Source organism: Hemitrygon akajei, chromosome 23, assembly GCF_048418815.1.
Source record: "Hemitrygon akajei chromosome 23, sHemAka1.3, whole genome shotgun sequence".
Taxonomy (NCBI): domain Eukaryota; kingdom Metazoa; phylum Chordata; class Chondrichthyes; order Myliobatiformes; family Dasyatidae; genus Hemitrygon; species Hemitrygon akajei.
This window is the reverse complement of record NC_133146.1, coordinates 42,972,550-42,985,875: the sequence shown is the minus strand read 5'-3', so window position 1 is coordinate 42,985,875 and position 13,326 is coordinate 42,972,550. Positions and strand designations below refer to the sequence as shown.

General features: G+C 39.6%; 1 protein-coding gene across 2 annotated transcripts in view; it reads left to right on the top strand.

Annotated features, from left to right (window-relative positions):
• Positions 1-13,326, top strand: part of inpp5a (inositol polyphosphate-5-phosphatase A) — a 483,620-nt gene that overhangs the window by 458,196 nt on the left and 12,098 nt on the right. The gene's annotated exons all lie outside the window — the stretch shown is intronic.

The following is a 13,326-nucleotide window of genomic DNA, read 5'->3' as shown; positions in this document are numbered from 1 at the left end:
ATGATGAATGTTGCAGTGCTGATTTTTTTTCTTAACTAACAGACGTTCTGTTGGAGGCATTCAGTGGGACAGCATTATAGAGCAATAGAGAAGTAGAGCACAGAATCAGGCCTTTTGGCCTATCTAGTCTATGCTGGAAAATTATCCAGCGGGGGGGGGGGGGGGGGAAGAAATTGCCTGTATGTCAGGTCAAGACTAGACCAAATGCTTATCGACCTGCTGAGTTCCTCCAGCAGACTGTTGTTTATTTTTTGCTCCCTTTTTCAGAATTTAAAACCACTTGTGTCCTCATTTTTTTTCTTGTTTGACTGAATCAGTATAAATCTTTTAGTTTCTGTCCATTTTTCCAGTTTCTCTTCCTTTAACCTGGCTGCTGTGTTGTGCTTCCATCAGTTAAATATCTGGTGCCTTGGTCATCCGACCTGTTCAGAAACATCCCACTAGCCCTTGTCAAACAACCCATCTGAAACGGATTGAACAGCTGGAGCCAAGTACAAAATGGCCATTGAGACTAAGAGTCATATTTTTTATTAGTGTTTATTAAAGCTGTAATTTGCAATTTATATTAGCTATCCATTCACAAGACATTTTCATGGTTCAGAGCACTGAAGGTCTATTATGCTCCATCATCGAGTGAAGGGAAACCAGGTGAATTGATGTCCTTTGGAATCCACAACAAATCCCATGAATTTTTGCACAGCACATAACCTGATTAACTACCTGAACATTATCATTTTGTATAAAAATGCTAGTTTTTTTATTGTGCAATAATGCATTAGCATCAGACCATTTTGCATTCTGATGAAATGTAGGTTATCCCACTATTTCCCACAAAAGATTCTAAATCTCCGTACAATGCTCTATGCGAAAAAGAAACGTTCCTCTCTATTGGTGTTTCCTAATGTAGACATCAGCAGTTGTCACAGTATTTCACTTAAGGACCAATATCTTTAATGATATGAGGTAATATGGTTAAGAAGTATTTTATTCCAAATCACTGCTTAGCTTTGCATTCTTGCCTTTAGCAGTAAGGGTAATTTTGAATCGGTAAACCTGACTGACAGAATGATCACAGAATAAATCTGGTCAGGGCAAAAATTGTTCTCTGGATGTAATTCTTTCCATGTCTTCTTTATATTTGTATGTATTGATTCTCTCTCTCTGTCTCTCTGTCTCTCTCTCTCTCTCTCTCTCTCTCATCATAATCAGAAAACCTCAATTGTACACCTTTATCACTGCCCTACCATGAACCAAGAATAAACCATCCACCTGATGTAAATCTGCTCACTCCCATACACTTGTGTCTGCTAATTTTATTACTGCCTCCATGATCAAGTAAAGGTAGCATCTGTTTCTTCCCATAATCCTTAACTTCGCATTTTTCAAACTTTACTCTTTATCACAACTGCAGCCAAGAACCAGGTATTTATTTGATGTTACCTGTGCAAAGGTGAATTTTCATGGTAATTTTGAAATTAATGTTGCTACCATTAAAACAGCAATAGATTAGTTACATGGCTCTTTAATGCACACACTGAAACCAATGTATTATCATTCTTCTTCTGTGAATGGTCCTTCAGTATTTGTGAAGGTTTCGTTGCTTTTACTTGGTGGTAATGTCTTCAACACTTTTTCTCAATTTGCATTGGAAATTAAAATGGATTGTTCAAAAAACTTAATAGAATTTGAATTAACTCACAAAATGGCAATTTATTTTCAATAATGAAATCAAACTGATCTTTCTATTGGTGGTATCATGTAATTGTTTATTATCGATAATTCTAAAACACACTTCAAAAAGAGACACATACCAAACTCCAAAGTCCATTTGTTTTTCTAAGTAATGACAATGGTAAAGTGCTAGCCTAATAAACAGAGTTTATCTTAAAATCAGATTAATGCTTGAGAAATTGTTTTATTGAATTGTCATTTCCGGAGGCAAAAGTACAACATTGAAGTTTAGCAGGCAAATATCTGGTAATTTAATGTCCAGGATTAATAATAATGGCTTAATTATTGACACAGTTAATTATCACTTTTATTTTATGTACTTTTCAGCCGGTTGAACCCTGTTGCCTTTTGACTGCTTTCTATGATCATTCTCATCAGTTTGATATTGCTCCTGTGGTGATCTTTCTCTTCTCTGATTTCACACACTGCATCTTCTTCAATTCAGAATAAAAAGTAAATCATCTGATCCGTAGAATTCCTTTTGCATTGTAATTAGATTTTGCCACTTTGCACGTTTATATTATTGCCTCCATTCATTGCCCAGGTACATAATTGTACAGATAGAGAGCTCACTGTCGGATATTGGGGAGAGGGACCCAGCTAATGTGTGAATCATCTCACATTAACAAACGGCATGTTGAACACAATGCACTAGGCGTTACAGATTGTACAGACATGGAGCTGTAAACAGCCACTGTGCAACATCATCTATCATGCCATGGTCCGTTAACTCACCATCATGTTATTTTATGCTTTCTGAGCCCTAACACACCAAAGGTTGGCCACTGCTATGGAGCTGCATAACTGCTTGATAGCATGTGATAATGAATGCTCAGTGAAGTGTAGTTTTGTTTCTGCTTGTGTGGTGCTGTAATTTGTTTATCTGTCTTAAGATTATGCAGCTGAAAATCTACAATTTTATGCTGCTTTTGAAAATTATCATCTTGAATTTGATTAATGCACTTGAACTTCCTGCTGTGACTACATGATGATTCCAGAATATTGAAAGTGTCCATGCATACAAAGAAAAGGTTACATTTTGATTGCAGGCAACAGTGCTTTATAATAACGTGTCTGACCTTAAATCAGCTCATTGCATTTAAAACTAATTAGAAGATTGTTGATTTTTTATGTTTTATATTGTAGCTTTATTTCATTTTCTCTGGTGCCCATTTAACTGTGCATCATAAGTATGAAGTAACTCTACCACCAGAACCTTTTTGTCAAATCCTTTTATAAATGAGATTTTTTAAAATAGCTTTTTCACTTGAATCCATTGCTTGAATAGCAACTGCTTGTTTTGATATATTTTCTGTTACAAATAGATGGTTGAAAGGATTTTAGACTTAGAGCTATAGAATTGTTATGACACGGAAGGAGATTATTCAGCCCATCAAGTCCTGGATGGCTCCTTGCAAAGCAAGCCAAGTTGTTCCATTACCCCTACCACTTCCTCAGAGCCTTACAAGCACCTATCCAACTGACCCTGATTCCCCTACCCTCTTGGATGGTGAATTCAAGATCCTGTGCAATCACTGCTTAAAAAAACTTTTGCCTCACATTGTGTCTGAATATTTTGCCCATCTCTTCTAATCCATCACCCAGGCCCTTGAATCATCCACTAACGGGAACCACTTCTCACTATTTGCCCTTTCTAACTCCATTGTGGTCTAGAAAACCCTTATCAAATCTCTTCTTAGCATTCTGGGCTCCAGAGAGAACCGTTCAAATTCTCCACACAGACTTCGTAGTGTGCTAGTATTGGGTTTGCTGACTGTGAGGTTCTGAACTCAAATGAAGAACACATTATAATACACTGATATAATACACATTATAACACACTGATATAAATAGTCACAGGGAGGATATACTGTAGCTGCCGAACCTTCACAGAATAGTTCATTTCCCTGTTCATCCTCCACGGCGAGTTTAGCTGCCAATACCCATTATTTGCATGGTGGGTCCCCCTCCCTGCTAAGGGGGATATACTTACAGCTAACAAAACACAATTTAGTTTCATTGAGACACGTTTAAATCCAGAAAAGCTTCTTAAAACGCATTTAAAACTCACAGAGGATTTCTATCTTATAAAAGATTTCCAAATTATAAAGCATTTCTAAAACACAAAGAATTTCCAAAGCATAGATTCAGTTCCTGTAAGCTAAAAAGACATACCCATGAGCTGCAGACAAAGCAGACACCCGTCACAGAAATCGAAGGCAGAGGAATGGATTCTAGTTCATGCCATGTTTCTGTCATTCTTCTTGATGTTTGTTAACCATTCCTAAAAAGCCTGAACTGCTCTCTAAATTTAGTCAGCATGTCTTAAAATGCACCTCTTGAACAGTTAGACCAGGTGCTGTGAGCCAGCAAATCTGCTATATAGACAGTGCCGTTGTTTGCAAAGCTGTGTTTTTAACTTCAAACTGATTATTGCTTGCTATTTACATTAATAACTGGCAGGGTCCTGTTTACGAACAGAAGCTAAATATAGAATATTGGCTGGAAGTTTAACTTATTAAAAGGCAACAGTTTGATCTTTATAAGTGGCAGTTGCTATGTTTTGAAAGCTGAGCTTGGCAAAAAGGCAAGCCCAACCCCCCCACCCAGCATAATAAATATCTGTCACAGTAGCTGAAAGTCCTCATTCTTAGAATCATAAACACAACAGATTCTGCAGCTGCTGGAAATCCAGAGCAACATACATAAAATGGTGGAGGAACTCAGCAGGTCAGGCAGCACCTATAGAAATGAATAAACAGTCAACATTTCAGACCGAGATGTCGCTCTCCACAACTTCCACCATCTTCAGTGGGATCCTACTACCAAAAACATATTTCCCCCCGCCCCTTTTCCTCAGGGATCGCTCCCTCCATTATTACCTTGTCTATTCATTCTTCCCCACTAATCTCCTTCCTGGCACATAGCCCTGCAAGCAACTGAAATGCAACACTTCCTCCCTTACCTCCATTCAGGGCTCCAAACAGTCATTCCAGGTAAGGCCACACTTCACCTGCAAATATGTTGGAGTCATCTTCGGTATCCAGAGCTTCCGATGCAGCTTCCTCTACATTGGTGAAACCTGGCATAAATTGGGTTCCGCTTTGTTGAACACCGCCACTCCATCCACCAAGAGCCGAATTTTCCGGTGGCCATCCATGTTAAATCCAATCCCATTCCCATTCCAAGATGTCAATCCAGGGCCTCCTCTTTTGCCAAAATGAGGCCACTGTCGGGGTGGAAGAGCAATATCTCATATTCCACCTGAGTAGCCTCCAACTTGATGTCATGAACTTTGATTTCTCCTTCTTAAAGAAATTTTCCTCCCCCTTCCCTCTTCTTCTATTTCCCACTCTGTCCTCTTAACTCTTTTCCTTACCCGCTTATCACCTCCCCCTGTTGTCCATATTTCTTCCCTTTCTCCCAAGGTCCACCCTCCTCTCCTGTCGGATTCTTTCTTCTCCAGCCCTTTACCTTTCCCAACCACCTGGCTTCACCTATCACCTTCTAGCTAATCTTCCTTCCCCTCCCCCCACCTTTTTATTCTGGCATCTGCCCCCTTCCTTTACAGTCCTGAAGAGGATCTCAGCCCAAAATGTTGACTGTTTATTCATTTCCATGGATGTTGCCTGACCTGCTGAGTTCCCTCAGCATTTGGTGTGCATTGCTCATCCTTAAAAGCATTCTGCTTTATGCACTAATCAATTCACGGTCATCATGGGTAAGGTCCTGCTTTATTTGAAAGCATATCACATGAAATACTTTGGTCTTCAAACTGCTCAATTTCCTTTAATGTTAAAGTCATTTTCTTTTTCTTCTGAAAATTACAATCAAGGAAGGCAGACTAAAAGGAGAAAAGAAAACAGAATCCTAGTCAGAAGCTGTGGCTTGCAGGCAACGAGAGAACATTGAAGCTGCCAACACAACTTGTTGGCATGAACGAAGTTTAACTAGAAGTTAATACAGAAAATCAGCACTTGCTGTTGATATTCTAGTTTACATAGCTTCAAACATTACAGAAAATCATGAGATATTCCTTTGCTTCGATTGCATTGCTTAATTTGTTGAAACACTGAGGTACTGTCTTACTACAATGCTGACCACAGATCTCTCATAGATCTTCCCCCAGGCATGTGAAACCTCTCCTTTCAATAAATGGGAATATAAACTAGCGGAACAAAAGTTAAACAGTAGTCACTTTATTCTTTAATCCAACAATTTTTGGGGCTCTTGGCTAGTTTCAATGTATGTGTAGAATTATTTTTCATGATAAGCTCTTTGATCCTTATTTTTATTTATCTTTTCCTTTGTTAGTACACTTCTGGCCCTTTGTGCCACACCACCCCAGCAATCCCAGAACCCTGATTAACTACCCTAATCTCAGGACAATTTACAATGACCAGTTAATCTATCCGGAATGTCTTTAGACTGCGGGAGGAAAGTGAAGCACCCGGAGAAAACCCATGCATTCCACAGGAAGGATATACAGAAATTCCTTACCGAACGGTGCCGGAATTGAACTCTGAAATGCCCGAGCTGTAATAGTGTCACACCAACCGCTACTTTAGCCCAAGGCGAAAATTGCCAAAGAGTAAATTGCACTTTCCTGTAAGAGTAGGCATCAGTCTTGTGGCAGAAGGATGACAAATATACTCCGAGCAGTATTTGGGTGCCCCAGACATTCACTTAATCAGCCTATTAGCTCCTTGCAAATGTTAATGGGAAAGTATCGATCTCTTCAAAAAACTGAATACCATTCAGAGTTAAATAAAGGCTCAGAATCAGCACATAATGTTCTGCGGCATAGCCAGTTACCAGTTTTTTTTTCTCTAAAAAGTATTCTATCTTTGTTTAAGCTCTTAGGAATAAACAAACTCCTTCTAGCTCCAGAGAGCCACTGCTGGCCCTGATTCACTCCCAGCTCCTATTCTTCGTTCAGCCCCCGATCCACACCATCTGCAAGCATGCCTACTTGAGGGCCACTGACAAAGGACCATCCAAATTGGAAATTGTCAGCCTAGGAAGCTGCACTAAATCAGCACGTGCTGGCAATGATATTGAACCCAAATTCTTTGAGATGCATGTTTTCTGTTGCTAATTTTTGCCCTGGATTGAAAACTTTGATACTGAATAGGGTCACTGATCGCCTGAAAATTTATTAATGACTTAAGTGAGGGTAAATAGGGCTAAATTTCTGGATTTGGGAATGAAGTAAACTTTGAAGAGTAGTGAACTGTCAAGAAGGTAAGAATAGAACTGAGGGATATATAAAAAGGCTGGTGGGATTGGCAAGAGGAGTGCAGTTAAAATTTACTGCTGTGATATGTGAAGTGCTAGATTTTGGTAGAAAGAATCAGAAATGACTATAAATTAGAGAGGACAACACTAAAAAAGCTACAAGTGCAGAGAGATCTGTGCATAGTTCATTAGAGGTAGCAAGAAAGCTCAAGAACATAACATCTTAGAGTTGGGTTTTTGAATAGAAGAATAGAGTAACCATGAAGTAATATTGAAACCATAGATCACACTGTCTAGTTTTGAATGCCACGCCGTAGCAAAATTGGGAAAGACCTGGACATGGTGTGGAAGAGAATTACTAAAATCATTTCAGGTATGAGGGACTTGGATAGATTGATTAGAACAGACGAGATGCGGAGAATTTAATGGAAGATGAAAATAGATTAGACAGAGAGGAACTATTCCCAATGGTAGATGGGCCAATACAAAGCATAATAAAAGTGAAGCTGATGGGCCAAAGAACTAATGTTGATTTGAGGACAAGCATCATTATGCACCAACCTTTTAAGGGTCTGGAAGACAATGCTGGGCTTGTGAGGCCAGATTCATTTGCACCATTCAAAAAGAAGATGGAAGCCAATAATTTGAAGAGCTATGCACTAGCAGAGAAGGTGGGAGAGTGCAACCAACACCCTCATCCCTGAAATAATTCTAGCAAATCTTTTTCACACTATCTCTAAATCTTTTTACATCTTTGCTAATGCACTGACCAATATACTTACCAACAGAACCACTCTACAATAGATGTCATAGCATCTGTCATGCACCTGGCCCTGACACACCTAGAAAAAAGTGGCACTTATGTCAAAATGCTGTTTCTGGATTTAAGTTCAGCATTCAACACTATTCTCCCGTTGACCTGGTTAACAAACTGCTGTTCCTCGATCTAAATAGATCACTATGTGTTGGATGTCCTAACCAACAGACCTCAGATAGTCAGGATGTACAATTGCTTCTCCCTCCCCATCATCTTCAACATAGGTGCCCCTAGGGTTGTGTGCTGAGCCCATTGTTGTACACTCTGATCACACATGACAGCACAGCCAAACACCCGAATAATCACATTTTAAAGTTGGCCAATGAGATGAGACGGCCTACGGAGAGGAAGTGGAAGAGCTCAAGGCCTGGTGCCAGGCAAATGCCCTCAGTGTTACCAAGACAAAGGAGGAGTTTATCAACTTCAAGAGAACTCGCACCACTCACACGCCTCCTTACTTTGGCCGCACAGCAGTGGGAACTACGAGCAGTTAGTGCTCCTGGGAGTGCAGATCTCACACCAACCCTCATGGTCCCAGAACATATTCTACACTATCAGGAAAGCTCAACAGTGCCTCTACTTTCTGAGAAGGCTGAAGAGAGCTGCACTATGCGCATCTATACACACTTCATTCTACAGAAACATAGTAGAGAGTATCCTAACATACTGCGTGGTGCAGAAACTGCTCTGCAGCAGACAGGAAGGCCTCACAACGAGTAGTCAAAAGTGCTGAATTCATCACCAGCACCAGCCTACCCGCCATCAAGGACATATATACAGAAAGGTGCCGGATAGAGCCCAGTAACATCATGAAGGATCACACATGGACGGTTTGTCCCGCTCCCATCTGTTAAGAGGCCAGGACCACCAGACTCAACATTATTTTCACTAGCAGTAAGGCTGATTAAACACCTCCACCCACTAACCTACCCTTCCATAACCCTCTCCCCACCAGCACCAGCACTACTTTATCGTTTCCTGTCAGCCACCTTATGAACAGATCCTCCTGTGCCTCTCATCACTTTATGGGCGTACAATCAATCTATGTAGATAAGCTATCTTATGTATTTATATTTAATGTGTTTTTATTTTTGTGGTTTTTTTTGTGCTGCATCAGATATGGAGTAACAATTATTTTGTTCTCCTTTACACTTGTGTACTGGAAATGGCATTAAGCAATCTTGAACAGTTAGATGCCTGATAAATGAGAGTAGTTTGCATATAACAGGTGTGTGGGTCTTACTGTACTGGCAAAGGGCCAGCAACATCATCTTTTCTCCTCCAGTCCTGCCGAAAGGTCTCGGCCCAAAACATCGATAGTACTTTTTTCCATAGATGCTGCCTGGTCTGCTGAGTTCCTCCAACATTTTGTGTGTGTTGCTTGGATTTCCAGCATCTGAAGATTTTCTCTTGTTTTTGAACATGAAGGATCAACTCAGTTCCCCTCAAATAAAAATGTTATTTTAGCTGTCCAGAACATGTATTTGGTGTTCTTTTTTGTCCATTTTGTACATATATCTTTAAACAGATTCATTTAGGGAGTTAGATAAAAAATAAACTTTCTTAATCAGTTTGTGCAAGATAATGAGTTGTTTACACTTTCTCAGCTCACTGGTAAGTTTGAAAGTGAGAAAGTCTTGATGTAGCCTAACAGTAGTACCTGAGTGCATAATCCAGGATAATATTTGAAGGAGGTACTTGTATGAAGGGGGAAGGAGCAATGTAGAAAGGAGGCCCTATCTACCTCTCCATATGAATGGAAAAGACCCATAAGCATCTTTTAAACGAGAACATGGAAAATTTCCCAACACCCTGATCAGCATGTATGCCTTAACGTACATCAACATCGCAGATTTTTCAAGTCATTAATTATATCGATGTTTATGAAGCCCTACTCTGTAAAAATTTATGTATGAATAAACATACCGTAGATTTCAGTTAATTGAGCCATTGGTTAATTCGGGCAGTCACTTAATTGGGACAACTCTTAAAGAGCAAATTGAGAAAATACTCGGGATTCTCTTCATTTATTTGGGACACTCTGCTGCTTAGTTGGGTCAGGAGACTGTTCAAAGTTTCAAAGGCTCATTTTATTGTCAACGTATGCATGTACAGTACAACTCTGATATTTGGCTTCTTCAGATAGCCAATGAAATACAGAAAGACCATGGGGATTAATGAAAGAAAAGACATCAACTCCCTCCCCAGCCTCCGGCACGAAAAAGAATAGACACAAAACTGGCAGACCACAAACTCCCCTGCCCCCTTCTCTGCCGAAACAGCGCAACAGTTACAATCCCTGACTCCCTCACTTGCAGAGAAAAACAGCAACAATAAGAATCACCAAACTCACACGTAGAAAAAGCAGCAACAATAACAACGCCCACCCCCTCTCTCACAAGAAAAAAAACAATGAAAATAACAATCCCCAACCACCTCACCCACAGAAAAACAGCAGCAACAATCAATAACAATCCCTGACCACCTCCCCCCACCCCCAACTGGCAGAACCCTGACCCACAGGAACAGCTACAGTAGCATCAAAACCTCTACTTCCCCCACACAAAAAATTAACAGATCACCCACTTGCCAATTAGCCACAAGAACGAAAGCACCCAAAATCTGAAGGAAATCAGTCCAATAATTATATAAATCTCAGAGTATCAGAAGCATCTGTTTGTGTGGTTATGAGGAGAGCGGCTGTACGAACTCAGTGTTTCCATAGAGAGTGACAGCCAACCCAGGTCCTGCATTGGCCTGAATGCTTCAATCTGCTTCGTCGCTTTGAGATGGAGTCGATCATGACCCTGTGCCGCATCTCTGGTCTTTTCCACAAGTGAGCTTGTGTTCTCGGTCCTCTTCGGCCCCGCAGTTTCTAACTAGTGTCAGCAACATTCACTTTTGTGGCTGTATGACACTACACTGTTTTTCAAGTGAACAGTTGCATCGTTGTTATTAATTTGGGCTGACGGACATTGAAATAGAAAGCAGTGATTTTTGAGACTTCTTCATGCAGAGGGGCAATGGAGACCTATTTTCTGCATTCGTGTCTGCACTGATGTGTTAATTTACAGTCAATCAAAAGAACACAGCAGCATACACTGGATAAATTCCTCTGTCAATAAGTTTCAGGAACTAATACACAGTTTTATAGCACTGTAGTGCTACTGATAGTGTTCTAATTGGTTCTGCATTTCATTTAAATACATGATGTGTTGCTCAGTTAAATGGTAGGTTGGCTTTTTTTTAATACCTTTTTAACTATTTCCATGAAATCTCAGCTGATTGGGGCAGCTGCTTGATTGGGCCAAAATGTTCTGGTCCCAATATGTCCCAATCAACCGGAATCCACTGTATTTTGAAAATTAATTCACAGATTGTGGGACATTCTGAGAAAAGAAATTAGAATGCAATCTACTTCCTTTCTTCCTTTGTCACTACCATTACAGTGTTGACAATATGGTGAGGAAGGTAGGGGGTAGGGCAGCAAATTTGGAAATGGTGTAAAATATTCTGAGTCAGCTTATTTCAGTTACCTTTTTTATTTTGAAAAGGTCTTGATACAAAGAATATGTTGAAGCTCAAAGCTACATTATGCCCCAAGTAAGCAGGGCTGTTCTTTTAAAAGAAAGAATAAGACAAAAAAAAAACAAAACTCATTAGTTTCTTCGTCGAAATATTACCCTCTCAAGAGCAAAAATCCTGGTGTTCCAGTTGTCTAGCCAGTCATAGCCAACTATCTATTGAGATTGACCGAATTCTGGCAACTATTCTCAACTGTTTCCAGGTCGCTTTAACATCTACAGCTTTTCTTCAGTCATTTAATATTTTACAAAACTTCTAACAGAGGTTAAAGCAGTAAATGTATTGTGCATATAGTGTAATACAGCTTGGCTCCATAGCTTATTGGGGAGTTGTTAACTGCAGTTCATTGTCTATTTGGGCAGTATGAGCTTCTGAAAAGTTTCGCACAGTCTACGATTGGATATGTTACCATTCAATCATTTATGTCATGTGGTCATTAGCTGCTTGAGAATCTTTATTAAATCATTATATATTGATCATGATAAAATCATTTTGCAAGAAATTATCAATCCAAACTTATATTTGTACATCAGATTCTTAAAAAAACAGACTTTGAAAGTGTAATTGACATTTTTGAAATACACACTTAAGGGAAAAGCTAATATAGACTTGAGAAATAGACCTTTTAGTTTTTTTTGGTTTATTTTTGCTAATTGCTGTTTGGTTCACATACAATGGCAGATCAACTCATTTTCAAGCATCCTTTCAGTTGCTCTCAATGCTTCTCTCCACTCGAGGCTAAAAAGAAAAAGTTTCTCAAAAACCTGATCAAATTTACAGTAGATCTGTTAAAGTTTTGTTAATATTAGTTTAAAATCATCAAACACTTATAACAACTCATTCTGAAATGTGAACCCCACTTATGTGAAAAAAATGTTTGCAGTTGTTCTCAATTACTTTTATAAGATCATTAAAGTAATTGCTCATCTAATCACAAAACCTTTTTAAAAGCAATTATCTGTAGGTCAATCTGAACTTTGTCACACTGGGTTATTATGCTGTTACTTAATAATGAAACAATGGTGAGTTTCCTCTGGAATTGTTTTGTTATTGTCACATATTGGAAAGCTTGTCTTGCATACTATCCAAACAGAACAAATCACTACACAGTGCAATGAGGTGGAATAGGGTAAAACAGTCATAATTCAGAATGAAATGTACAACTACAGAGAAAGTTCAGTCCGATCACAAACAGTGAAAATCTGCAGAAGCCAGAAATCAAGGCAACACACACATAATGCTGGAGGAACTCAGCAGGCCAGGCAGAATCTATGGAAAAGAGTAAACAGTTGATGTTTTGGGCCAAGACCCTTCATCAGGACTGGACAAAAAAGATAAGTCAGAGTAAAAAGGTTGGGGGGGGGGGGGGAGGGGAGCAAGAAATGCAATGTAGTAGGTGATAGGTGAAACCGGGAGTGCGGGAGGATTGAAGTAAAGATCTGGGAAGTCGATTGGTGAAAGAAATAAAGGGCTGGGGAAGGGGGCATCTGATAGGAGAGGGCAGAAGGGCATGGAAGAAAGGGAAGGGAGAGGAGCACCAGAGGCAGGTAATGGGCAGGTAAGGAGATAGGGTGAGAGAAGGAAATGGGAAATCTTCATCGATTTCTCGAATTTCAGGTAATGCCCCCCCCCCCACCATTCCCAATTCCCGTTTCCATCTGTGAGGGCCACAGAGATGAATGAAAGTCTCAAGTAGGCCAAAAGCAGAAAAAAATTGAAACCACAGGATTAAACCACAACATAGTTTCCTGAATAGTTACAAATGTCTGAGAGCAGAAACTTAAAAGCACATCTATAAGTAAGATAATTCATAAAGAAGAGGAAAATGGACAATGCCAAATGTGGGAATGATGCCATCAGGTATCCAATTATATCTACTAGTGGGGAAGAATTATGTCAGAACAGAGGTTCTGCATATTAGTAAAAGCTCGCTATAATAATGATATTCTCCTCTG